General features: G+C 46.8%; 1 protein-coding gene across 3 annotated transcripts in view; it reads left to right on the forward strand.

The window, feature by feature from the left end:
• Positions 1-85: 85 nt before the first annotated feature.
• Positions 86-12231, forward strand: part of SFMBT2 (Scm like with four mbt domains 2) — a 162083-nt gene continuing 149937 nt past the window's right edge. For 2 of the 3 annotated variants that reach the window (XM_069978778.1, XM_069978795.1), the window contains exon 1: positions 8008-8497. The gene's annotated coding sequence lies outside the window, so the exon portion shown is untranslated. Of the gene's footprint in view, positions 159-8007; positions 8498-12231 lie in introns of those variants that run through there. The other variant, XM_069978786.1, reaches the window with a different exon arrangement.

The following is a 12231-nucleotide window of genomic DNA, read 5'->3' on the forward strand; positions in this document are numbered from 1 at the left end:
CTTTACACTACCGGGACGGGTAAGCGCCTGTGTGTACACCGTCATACGGCGGATACCGCTTCTAGCTAGTGGTCGGGGACGGGACCTGTCTCTCGGTGCTGCCGCAGGACAGCGGGGTAGGGCGCCGCCGGGATGTCCGTCACACATGTGCGAGGCCGGTAAGTCATGTCACCGCGGGGTCACCGATCGGAAAAGTTGTGTGCAGTGGAGCAGGGCAGCTGCGGTACCGCGCACCTCCGCCGCTCTGTGTGCACTAACCGGCTGCCTCTCTCCCTGGCCACGTACAATATTGTGCGCCGGGAAAAAATCCACCCGGGGCAGGTAGGTGGCCACTTTCACTTTCATTTGTTCCGCACTGGGGTCTAGTAGCGAATGAAACGCGACAGGAGAGCCGGGTGCGGCTACGTGCGTTTTTTCCTTCAGAAGACTTGTTGGTGTACGTGTAGTGTGCACTGGCAGCAGCCCAGTAATAACACGGAGCGAGAACTGCCACAGCCACTGGTGTCATAGCCCCCCCACACCACAGCCACTGGTGTCATAGCCTCCCCACAGCCACTGGTGTCATAGCCTCCCCACACCACAGCCACTGGTGTCATAGCCCCCCCCACACCACAGCCACTGGTGTCATAGCCTCCCCACACCACAGCCACTGCTGTCATAGCCTCCCCACAGCCACTGGTGTCATAGCCTCCCCACACCACAGCCACTGCTGTCATAGCCTCCCCACAGCCACTGGTGTCATAGCCTCCCCACACCACAGCCACTGCTGTCATAGCCCCCCCACACCACAGCCACTGGTGCCATAGCCTCCCCACACCACAGCCACTGGTGTCATAGCCTCCACACACCACAGCCACTGCTGTCATAGCCTCCACACACCACAGCCACTGGTGTCATAGCCTCCCCACACCACAGCCACTGGTGTCATAGCCCCCCCACACCACAGCCACTGGTGTCATAGCCTCCCCACACCACAGCCACTGCTGTCATAGCCTCCCCACAGCCACTGGTGTCATAGCCTCCCCACACCACAGCCACTGGTGTCATAGCCTCACCACGCCACAGCCACTGGTGTCATAGCCTCCCCACAGCCACTGGTGTCATAGCCTCCCCACACCACAGCCACTGGTGTCATAGCCTCCCCACACCACAGCCACTGGTGCCATAGCCTCCCCACACCACAGCCACTGGTGTCATAGCCCCCCCACACCACAGCCACTGGTGTCATAGCCCCCCCACACCACAGCCACTGGTGTCATAGCCTCCCCACACCACAGCCACTGGTGTCATAGCCCCCCCACACCACAGCCACTGGTGTCATAGCCTCCCCACACCACAGCCACTGGTGTCATAGCCCCCCCACACCACAGCCACTGGTGTCATAGCCTCCCCACACCACAACCACTGGTGTCATAGCCTCCCCTTACCACAGCCACTGGTGTCATAGCCTCCCCTTACCACAGCCACTGGTGTCATAGCCTCCCCACACCACACCACAGCCACTGGTGTCATAGCCCCCCCACACCACAGCCACTGGTGTCATAGCCTCCCCACACCACAGCCACTGGTGTCATAGCCTCCCCACAGCACAGCCAGCCACTGGTGTCATAGCCTCCCCACACCACAACCACTGGTGTCATAGCCTCCCCTTACCACAGCCACTGGTGTCATAGCCTCCCCTTACCACAGCCACTGGTGTCATAGCCTCCCCACACCACACCACAGCCACTGGTGTCATAGCCTCCCCACACCACAGCCACTGGTGCCATAGCCCCCCCACACCACAGCCACTGGTGTCATAGCCTCCCCACACCACAGCCACTGGTGTCATAGCCTCCCCACACCACAGCCACTGGTGTCATAGCCTCCCCACAGCACAGCCACTGGTGTCATAGCCCCCCCACACCACAGCCACTGGTGTCATAGCCTCCCCACACCACAGCCACTGGTGTCATAGCCCCCCCACACCACAGCCACTGGTGTCATAGCCTCCCCACACCACAACCACTGGTGTCATAGCCTCCCCACACCACAGCCACTGGTGTCATAGCCTCCCCTTACCACAGCCACTGGTGTCATAGCCTCCCCACACCACACCACAGCCACTGGTGTCATAGCCTCCCCACACCACAGCCACTGGTGTCATAGCCTCCCCTTACCACAGCCACTGGTGTCATAGCCTCCCCACACCACAGCCACTGGTGTCATAGCCTCCCCACACCACAGCCACTGGTGTCATAGCCTCCCCACACCACAGCCACTGGTGTCATAGCCTCCCCACACCACAGCCACTGGTGCCATAGCCTCCCCACACCACAGCCACTGGTGTCATAGCCTCCCCACACCACAGCCACTGGTGTCATAGCCTCCCCACAGCACAGCCACTGGTGTCATAGCCCCCCCACACCACAGCCACTGGTGTCATAGCCTCCCCACACCACAGCCACTGGTGTCATAGCCCCCCCACACCACAGCCACTGGTGTCATAGCCTCCCCACACCACACCCACTGGTGTCATAGCCTCCCCTTACCACAGCCACTGGTGTCATAGCCTCCCCTTACCACAGCCACTGGTGTCATAGCCTCCCCACACCACACCACAGCCACTGGTGTCATAGCCTCCCCACACCACAGCCACTGGTGTCATAGCCTCCCCTTACCACAGCCACTGGTGTCATAGCCTCCCCACACCACAGCCACTGGTGTCATAGCCTCCCCACACCACAGCCACTGGTGTCATAGCCTCCCCACACCACAGCCACTGGTGTCATAGCCTCCCCACAGCACAGCCACTGGTGTCATAGCCCCCCCACACCACAGCCACTGGTGTCATAGCCTCCCCACACCACAACCACTGGTGTCATAGCCTCCCCACACCACAGCCACTGGTGTCATAGCCTCCCCACACCACAACCACTGGTGTCATAGCCTCCCCACACCACAACCACTGGTGTCATAGCCCCCCCCACACCACAGCCACTGGTGTCATAGCCTCCCCACAGCACAGCCACTGGTGTCATAGCCCCCCCACACCACAGCCACTGGTGTCATAGCCTCCCCACACCACAACCACTGGTGTCATAGCCTCCCCACACCACACCACAGCCACTGGTGTCATAGCCTCCCCACACCACAGCCACTGGTGTCATAGCCCCCCCACACCACAGCCACTGGTGTCATAGCCTCCCCACAGCACAACCACTGGTGTCATAGCCTCCCCACACCACAGCCACTGGTGTCATAGCCTCCCCACAGTCACTGGTGTCATAGCCTCTCCACAGCACAGCCACTACAGGGCGTCACGTGACTCAACTAGACCCATGTAGCAGAGCTGAAGCTGTCATGTAGCCGCATCCTGTGTGCACCGAGCGCTATATGGCAGTTTCCCTGCAGTCCTGGGTTACTCCACAATGACACAGAACGAAACCACGAAGACTGTGCTGATGGCAGGCTCCTCTCTGCTACATGTGACAGGCTCCTCTCTGCTACATGTGACAGGCTCCTCTCTGCTACATGTGACAGGATCCTCTCTGCTACTTGTTACAATCTCCTCCTGCTACATGTGACAATCTCCTCTCTGCTACATGTGACAATCTCCTCTCTGCTACATGTGACAGGCTCCTCTCTGCTACATGTGACAATCTCCTCTCTGCTACATGTGACAGGCTCCTCTCTGCTACATGTGACAGGATCCTCTGCTACATGTGACAGGCTCCTCTCTGCTACATGTGACAATCTCCTCTCTGCTACATGTGACAATCTCCTCTCTGCTACATGTGACAGGCTCCTCTCTGCTACATGTGACAGGCTCCTCTCTGCTACATGTTACAATCTCCTCCTGCTACATGTGACAATCTCCTCTCTGCTACATGTGACAATCTCCTCTCTGCTACATGTGACAGGCTCCTCTCTGCTACATGTGACAATCTCCTCTCTGCTACATGTGACAGGCTCCTCTCTGCTACATGTGACAGGATCCTCTGCTACATGTGACAGGCTCCTCTCTGCTACATGTGACAATCTCCTCTCTGCTACATGTGACAATCTCCTCTCTGCTACATGTGACAGGCTCCTCTCTGCTACATGTGACAGGCTCCTCTCTGCTACATGTGACAATCTCCTCTCTGCTACATGTGACAATCTCCTCTCTGCTACATGTGACAATCTCCTCTCTGCTACATGTGACAATCTCCTCTCTGCTACATGTGACAATCTCCTCTCTGCTACATGTGACAGGCTCCTCTCTGCTACATGTGACAGGCTCCTCTGCTACATGTGACAATCTCCTCTCTGCTACATGTGACAATCTCCTCTCTGCTACATGTGACAATCTCCTCTCTGCTACATGTGACAGGATCCTCTCTGCTACATGTGACAGGATCCTCTGCTACATGTGACAATCTCCTCTCTGCTACATGTGACAGGATCCTCTGCTACATGTGACAATCTCCTCTCTGCTACATGTGACAATCTCCTCTCTGCTACATGTGACAATCTCCTCTCTGCTACATGTGACAGGATCCTCTCTGCTACATGTGACAATCTCCTCTCTGCTACATGTGACAGGCTCCTCTCTGCTACATGTGACAGGATCCTCTCTGCTACATGTGACAATCTCCTCTCTGCTACATGTGACAATCTCCTCTCTGCTACATGTGACAATCTCCTCTCTGCTACATGTGACAGGATCCTCTCTGCTACATGTGACAATCTCCTCTCTGCTACATGTGACAATCTCCTCTCTGCTACATGTGACAGGATCCTCTCTGCTACATGTGACAGGCTCCTCTGCTACATGTGACAATCTCCTCTCTGCTACATGTGACAGGCTCCTCTGCTACATGTGACAATCTCCTCTCTGCTACATGTGACAATCTCCTCTCTGCTACGCCTGTCAGGTGTAATATGTAGACATGTAGATGGAAGCAGACTCCTGGAGTTTGTAGGTCACTGCTGAGACGGCCGGGTATGGAGGGGTTAAAATCTAATCTTGTTAGGAATAATCCAGGGATTTTCTATGCCGCCTTCAAGGGTGCTGTTCCAGTCAAAGTATACAGGTTTAACCCTTCCTTCTCTGATTTAACCCCCCCCCCCCCCCCCCCCAGTACTGGCAGCAGCTCCGATGCATTGCTGCTACTTGTAGTTCTATCGTGGAGACACAAAGTCATGTGACTTGTTAGCTGATTTCCTTCCTATAATGGATGCTGTGTGGAGGGGAGCACGGCCCTCACACACTGGGGGTGGTAGAGGGGAGGGGGCGCTATGTGGCACAGGCTCACTCCCTATAGGGACCGGCTAATGAGTCCCCAGGCTGCCCCTGGTTGTGTGCGGGACTTGCTGGCGGCACAACGCACTGCACTGCTCTTATTAACCCTGTGCTGGCATTACCCTGACACAGACTAGTGCGCATGCGCAGAGCCGCTGACACAGCATATGACAGGCACAGTTTCTCTACTTTAGCTACAATGGTTGTACAAGTAACACAGGCAGCATGGCAATTATTAGGCTTTATACTGAGCCCTGCTGGTGTATGCCCACCTGTACTGTGCCCACTATGATGGTTGTGTGGTGTGCTGCTTGCTATTTGTGCTCTTTATGTTGTATTATTGTGTGGCCTTGGAGGGTGCATTATAGCTGGTGACCTTGTGCCTGGCGGAGGATTAGTATTGTCACTAGGACAGTACAAGCCATCTACCTGTATAGAAAGTACATGTCCCCATGCTGGCACCAGCTGAGAATGTTATGCTATATTATCTATAATACTAGGACTATACTATACCACTATACTATACTGTATAAGGTGATAGCAGTACCTGTGTACACATTGTATGCAGGTTATTACTATATAGTCACCTGTATATGGTGATAGCAGTACCTGTGTACACATTGTATGCAGGTTATTACTATATAGTCACCTGTATAAGGTGATAGCAGTATCTGTGTACACATTGTATGCAGGTTATTGCTATATAGTCACTTGTATACGGTGATACCAGTACCTGTGTACACATTGTATGCAGGTTATTGCTATATAGTCACCTGTATAAGGTGATAGCACTACCTGTGTACACATTGTATGCAGGTTATTACTATATAGTCACCTGTATAAGGTGATAGCAGTACCTGTGTACACATTGTATGCAGGTTATTACTATATAGTCACCTGTATAAGGTGATAGCAGTACCTGTGTACACATTGTATGCAGGTTGTTACTATATAGTCACTTTTATACGGTGATAGCAGTACCTGTGTACACATTCTATGCAGGTTATTACTATGTTTTTAGCCGGTTATAAACGTGTACAATAGCCACAGGTTATGCTGCGTTTACACCGAACGATTATTGTGCAAATTCGCACGATATCGGTCGAATTCGAACGATAATCGTACATGTAAACGTAGCGAACGATCAAACGACGAGCGAGAAATTGTTCATTTTGATCTTTCAACAACTTCTCAAATTGTCGTTGATCGTTCGCAAAAAATTCGCAGAGCGATCCGTCGTTCGCCGATTTAACCAATGTGTGCCATAGGTTTAAGCAATCGCAAAACGATCGCAAAACAAATTTTCCGTACAATATATCGTACCGTCTAAACGCTGATCGTTATGAAAAAAAAAAAAGTTACTCTGACATCATTAATCGTACGATTGTGCGAATTATTGTGTCGTGTAAACAGACCCTTAGGTGCTCTAATCAGTCCCGGCCTGCTGTATAATGACATTGAGAACACTTGCAGGGGATCTTTCCTCTGGTTTACAGCCTGATGAGGAATATCTGTACATTGGAGTAAATATATAGTTCTAGAGACTAAATATACATAATACATGGAAGTAAATATATAGTTCTAGAGACTTAATATACATAATACATAGAAGTAAATATATAGTTCTAGAGACTAAATATACATAATACATAGAAGTAAATATATAGTTCTAGAGACTTAATATACATAATACATAGAAATAAATATATAGTTCTAGAGACTAAATATACATAATACATAGAAGTAAATATATAGTTCTAGAGACTAAATATACATAATACATAGAAATAAATATATAGTTCTAGAGACTAAATATACATAATACATAGAAGTAAATATATTGTTCTAGAGACTAAATATACATAATACATAGAAGTAAATATATAGTTCTAGAGACTAAATATACATAATACATAGAAGTAAATATATAGTTCTAGAGACTAAATATACATAATACATAGAAGTAAATATATAGTTCTAGAGACTAAATATACATAATACATAGAAGTAAATATATAGTTCTAGAGACTAAATATACATAATACATAGAAGTAAATATATAGTTCTAGAGACTAAATATACATAATACATTGGAGTAAATATATAGTTCTAGAGACTAAATATACATAATACATAGAAGTAAATATATTGTTCTAGAGACTAAATATACATAATACATAGAAGTAAATATATAGTTCTAGAGACTAAATATACATAATACATAGAAGTAAATATATTGTTCTAGAGACTAAATATACATAATACATTGGAGTAAATATATTGTTCTAGAGACTAAATATACATAATACATAGAAGTAAATATATAGTTCTAGAGGCAGCAAGAGATATAGGTATTTGCATCCATAGTAAAGGCATGCAATAAAGAGAATGGAATGGTAGTAGAGGTAATAGTGTGGGAAAGCCATCTCAGCAGGTGTGCATATTATCATAAGTGAAGCTATACAGCAGCCTGGTTATGGCAGGGACAGGCAGAGCAGAGCTCAACTTCATTGGCCAGTTAGGACTGAGCTAGCAGTGTGGACTGTGTGTGGTAGGAGCCCTGGAGAGCACTGGCAGCACTGGTGGGCAGAGGGGCAGGCAGGAGAATAGACTATGCCCAGACACTGGCATTCCTCAGGCAGACTGAAGTAGGTCACTGATAGAGACGTGCTGCTGATGCCCCCACCCCCTGAGCCAGGCACACCTGCCCCCCTCCCCTATTACACAGCACTCTCTAGAATAGAGTGCAGTCACTATAAGGGAGTGTGATCTAGAAGAGGAACACGAGCAGTGTGACCTCCTCCGCTGACGTGGGCGCTGACGATCACGGAATTAAGTGGAGGGCCCATCGGGGAGACAGAGAGAGAGAGAGAGAGTGTGTGAGAGAGAGAAGAGAGAGAGAGAGGAGGGGGTGAGAGTGAGAGAGCTGGGAGCCTTCACCACTCCGCAGCCTGTCAGCCCGGCTCTCCGCATGGATCTATGACAGCACTGCCTGCACCCTGGATTATTGCACTTGTTCTCTTCTTCTGGAGTATTTGGGATTACAAGAGGGGATTTCTCCCTACTGATGGGGGTTTGATTGACAGCCTAAGGGACTGTATAAGTGGGGATGAGGAGACCTACCTGCTGAGCACAGGTGCACTTGTGGATTCCCAGCGGATGGCAGCAGGAGTTGGCGAGCAATGCCCTGGCTTGTCACACGTCAGATGCCAAGCACTTCTCCTATGCCAGGTACTATGGCTCTCTTAGCAGTTTACTAACTTAGCAGCTGATTCCTATAAGGTTTGTTTACGACATGATGCTGGCTAGGTTTATTGGATCTAGTTTTATGGGTATACATGATCAGTTACTAGTGATTCCTAGATCCATTGTTGGAACATTCCTTGCTATAGAGATGCACCACCCAATGAGATGTGCCCTGCTGGGTTGCCTTCTTTTAGTGTGTGCTGGAATCGATTTCTAAGCAGCCTTCATTTTCTAATCACCTGCTACCTGCCAATGTTCCTGTTCCATTTCTTGTGTACATAGTGAATATTGCAGGGACTTTATAATATTAGTCTTCAGAATATTTACTCTTAGGAGAATTAGAAGGAGCTATAGCCCAGCACAGACAAGGATAGGTTTCATGGGAATCTGGCCACATCATTCATCACATCTAGTTCTGGGAACTTTATAATTCAAGGAATCCTAGTAATACAGTTGTTGCTAAAGGATCAATGGTGATTGGAGAAAAGGTTGCATCTGTTGTTATTAATTCTGTTTAGTGCTTTATCAAGACCTATATTTATAATGCATTACATATCTAGGTGGTGTGACAACTGCTATAGTTCTGTTCCTTATTATCACAGTCATATCACATAGGGGGCAGTATACTAGTTTGGCTATTGTGTGTCACATTTCTAGTTTTATTCCTTCTGTCTGCTTCAGGTCTGGCAATAATCTCAGTAATGTGTGGCTATCTGATCAGTGTATTGTTTTCAATGCCTTCATGCATGTGTGTTTAATAGGCAATGTATATATAGAAGTAGTTATTTCATGTACTGATATTTCATTTGAATGTGTCATTGCATTCATGCTGTTGTTGAAGTTACAAATAAATGAGCTATTATGTAATCTATTACACAACCATGTTATCTGCAGTACATGTGCACCTGTCCTTATAAACAAAGTAACCAAGCCTTCCTGCTTATGTCTTGTTGACTTTTAAGCTTAGTTGTTAACCCACATGATCAGCAGTGCATGAACAGCCTTTCCTAAGAGATCGCATGGTTGGAAGTAACACTGGCATCTTGAGTAGCTCAATGGCAGACACTTAAAAAAGTACTGGTCCACATCAGATTCAGTGGGTCTGCATGGTAACCAATGCCCATTCTTTAACCTTCCTCTTTCTCATTGTTCCTTCTTCTTTGAGTTTGTATTACTATTGTTTCACAAAAACACTGACTTATGGTCTGGATTGGTTTTCCATTTGCTGAGGAAATAGGAATTTCAAAGTCCAATATTCATAGCACACTAGCTTTCCAGTATATATGGAGTAGGGTACTGGGAGTACCACTGTTGTTGCTGTTTTGAAAGGGTATAGCAAATGGCCTGTAAACTCTGTACAGTAAGTATATGAAACTCCAAATCTATCAATAAGAAGCTACAAAGAAAAGTATTATGTTCAGTGTTATAATAATATATTTATTGGCTACAATGTCACCATACCAGGAATATTTCATTTCTAAGCTGTCATTAATGTTTATGCATTCTTTGTATACTTTGAGATATGTATGTACTTGCAGGGAACCATGGTAAATTTACATTCGAGAAAGTAGTACAATGAACACACTTAAGAGATGGATAGGGATAATATGTCATTTTCATAGCAATATTGTCATTTGTTGCTAATCAGTATTAATAGTGGACGTTTTTAGAAAAAGGGGCAAAAGAGCTCTTTATGTAGAATGTAATGCACAGAATGAATTCACATTACATGCTTGTGCATCATCTTAGGTCAACAGATTCTCAAGGCCAGTGTGGCCAAACTCATGGCCTTCTAACTGTTGCAAAGCTACAATTTCCATCATGCCTAAACAGCCAAAGCTAAAGCTTTGGCTGTCCAGACATGATGAGAATTGTAGTTTTGCAACAGCTGAAGGGGCACAGGTTTTATACCTGTGCTCTACTTGATCAGTTTTGATCAGGCACAATAAAATATTAAATGAAGCCAACTGTGATAACAATTACCCACCAAAATAATATACAACAATGGGCAGAGAAATTGTTGTAGTAAATGCATATATTTCCTTCAGTTTTAAAGCCAATGAAACAATGGATTGAAAACATGAAAGTATATAATCCTTTGTGATCCTTCCATCAACTGATGTAAGATGTATTGCTGATGTAAAGTTGTCCATACACACTACATACATGTCAACTGATGTCACAAATTCAGATTCTCTATAGGTTCTGCCTATGATTGAATGTATATTGTTGAAGCCAGAGTGTCTCCAGTCATCTAGTTTTAAAGGAAACAAGGATCAGACAGACTGGATTTCAACCTGATTAAATATTTGTCCCCCTGGAGACACTCTCAGACAGCACATATCCCTCTCTCCCTAAGAAAGAGCTGTGAGAGATAGTTGTGTTAGGTGTATGGCCAGCATTAGGTTATTTAGGTATTACTGCATTTTCTGCACCTGTACAGGCCGGACTGTAGGTTTAATGATCCAAACTAACTAATTTTTTTTTTCTGTTTTGTTTCCATGGCACTTAGTGTCATGTCGTGTCATGATAAGTTTTCTTTTGTACAGGATCCATCATCATCTGTGTTTTTTCATCATTGATTTCAGCAGATGACATATTGAAATTCTGATGCAAACTGAAGCTAATGTATCATCAGTAATCCTCATTCTGTTCAGATTAGTTATAGAGCAAACAAAAAAAAATGAACTAAGTGAGACTATGTTCACACTAAGTAAAAAAAAAAAGAGAAAAGGTGGCCACATTTTCTTTTTATAATGACGTCCGTTATTACTGCAATGTAACTGACCTCAATGGAATACATTCAAGTCAATGGAATGACGGCGGCCCAATGCACACAGTGCATTAGATAACAGACGTTTTTTGCGTGGACTTCAAAATAACGATCATGACAATTATTTGCGGATGTCTTTTACAAACAATATATGTTATTTGATAAAGAAAGAAAATAAAGTCCAGTGAACAAAGACTGCATTATCAAGTTGAAGGGGTGTTTTATGACTATGTGTGATTAGCACCTCACCAAATACGAGGTGCTCACATTACCTTTACTCCTTGGGGGAGTTTTATCAAACATGGTGAAACTGGCTCAGTTGCCCCTAGCAACCAATCAGTGTCCACTTTTCATTCCTCACAGACTTTTTGAAAAATGAGAGCTGGAATCTGATTGGTTGCTTGGGGCAACTGAGCCAGTTTCACTTTACACCATGTTTGATAAATCTCCCCCCGTATGTTTTATTATTAAAGCGACTCTGTACCCACAATCTGACCCCCCCAAACCACTTGTACCTTCAGATAGCTGCTTTTAATCCAAGATCTGTCCTGGGGTCCGTTCGGCAGGGGATGCAGTTATTGGCATAAAAACAACTTTTTATCCGGCAGCGCTGTATCTAACGGCCGAAGCTTACATTTATATATGCATTAGGCTGGCACCACCTCTCTGTCCTTCCTCCCCACCCTCCTCATCATTAGGAATACTCCAGGAACATTTACTGCTGTTTGAGCTTTGCACAGGTGTATTAACGATCCAGCCCATGTGCCAGGCTGCCACAGGTGGGGAATAGGAAGCAATCTGCCTGGAGCATTCCTAATGCTGAGGAGGGTGGGGAGGAAGGACATAGAGGTGGTGCCAGCCTAATGCGTATACAAATGTAAGCCCCGGCCGTTAGACACAGCGCTGCAGGATTAAAAGTTGTTTTTATGACAATAACTGCATCCCC

This window comes from Dendropsophus ebraccatus, chromosome 1 (assembly GCF_027789765.1).
Source record: "Dendropsophus ebraccatus isolate aDenEbr1 chromosome 1, aDenEbr1.pat, whole genome shotgun sequence".
NCBI classification, from domain to species: Eukaryota; Metazoa; Chordata; class Amphibia; order Anura; family Hylidae; genus Dendropsophus; species Dendropsophus ebraccatus.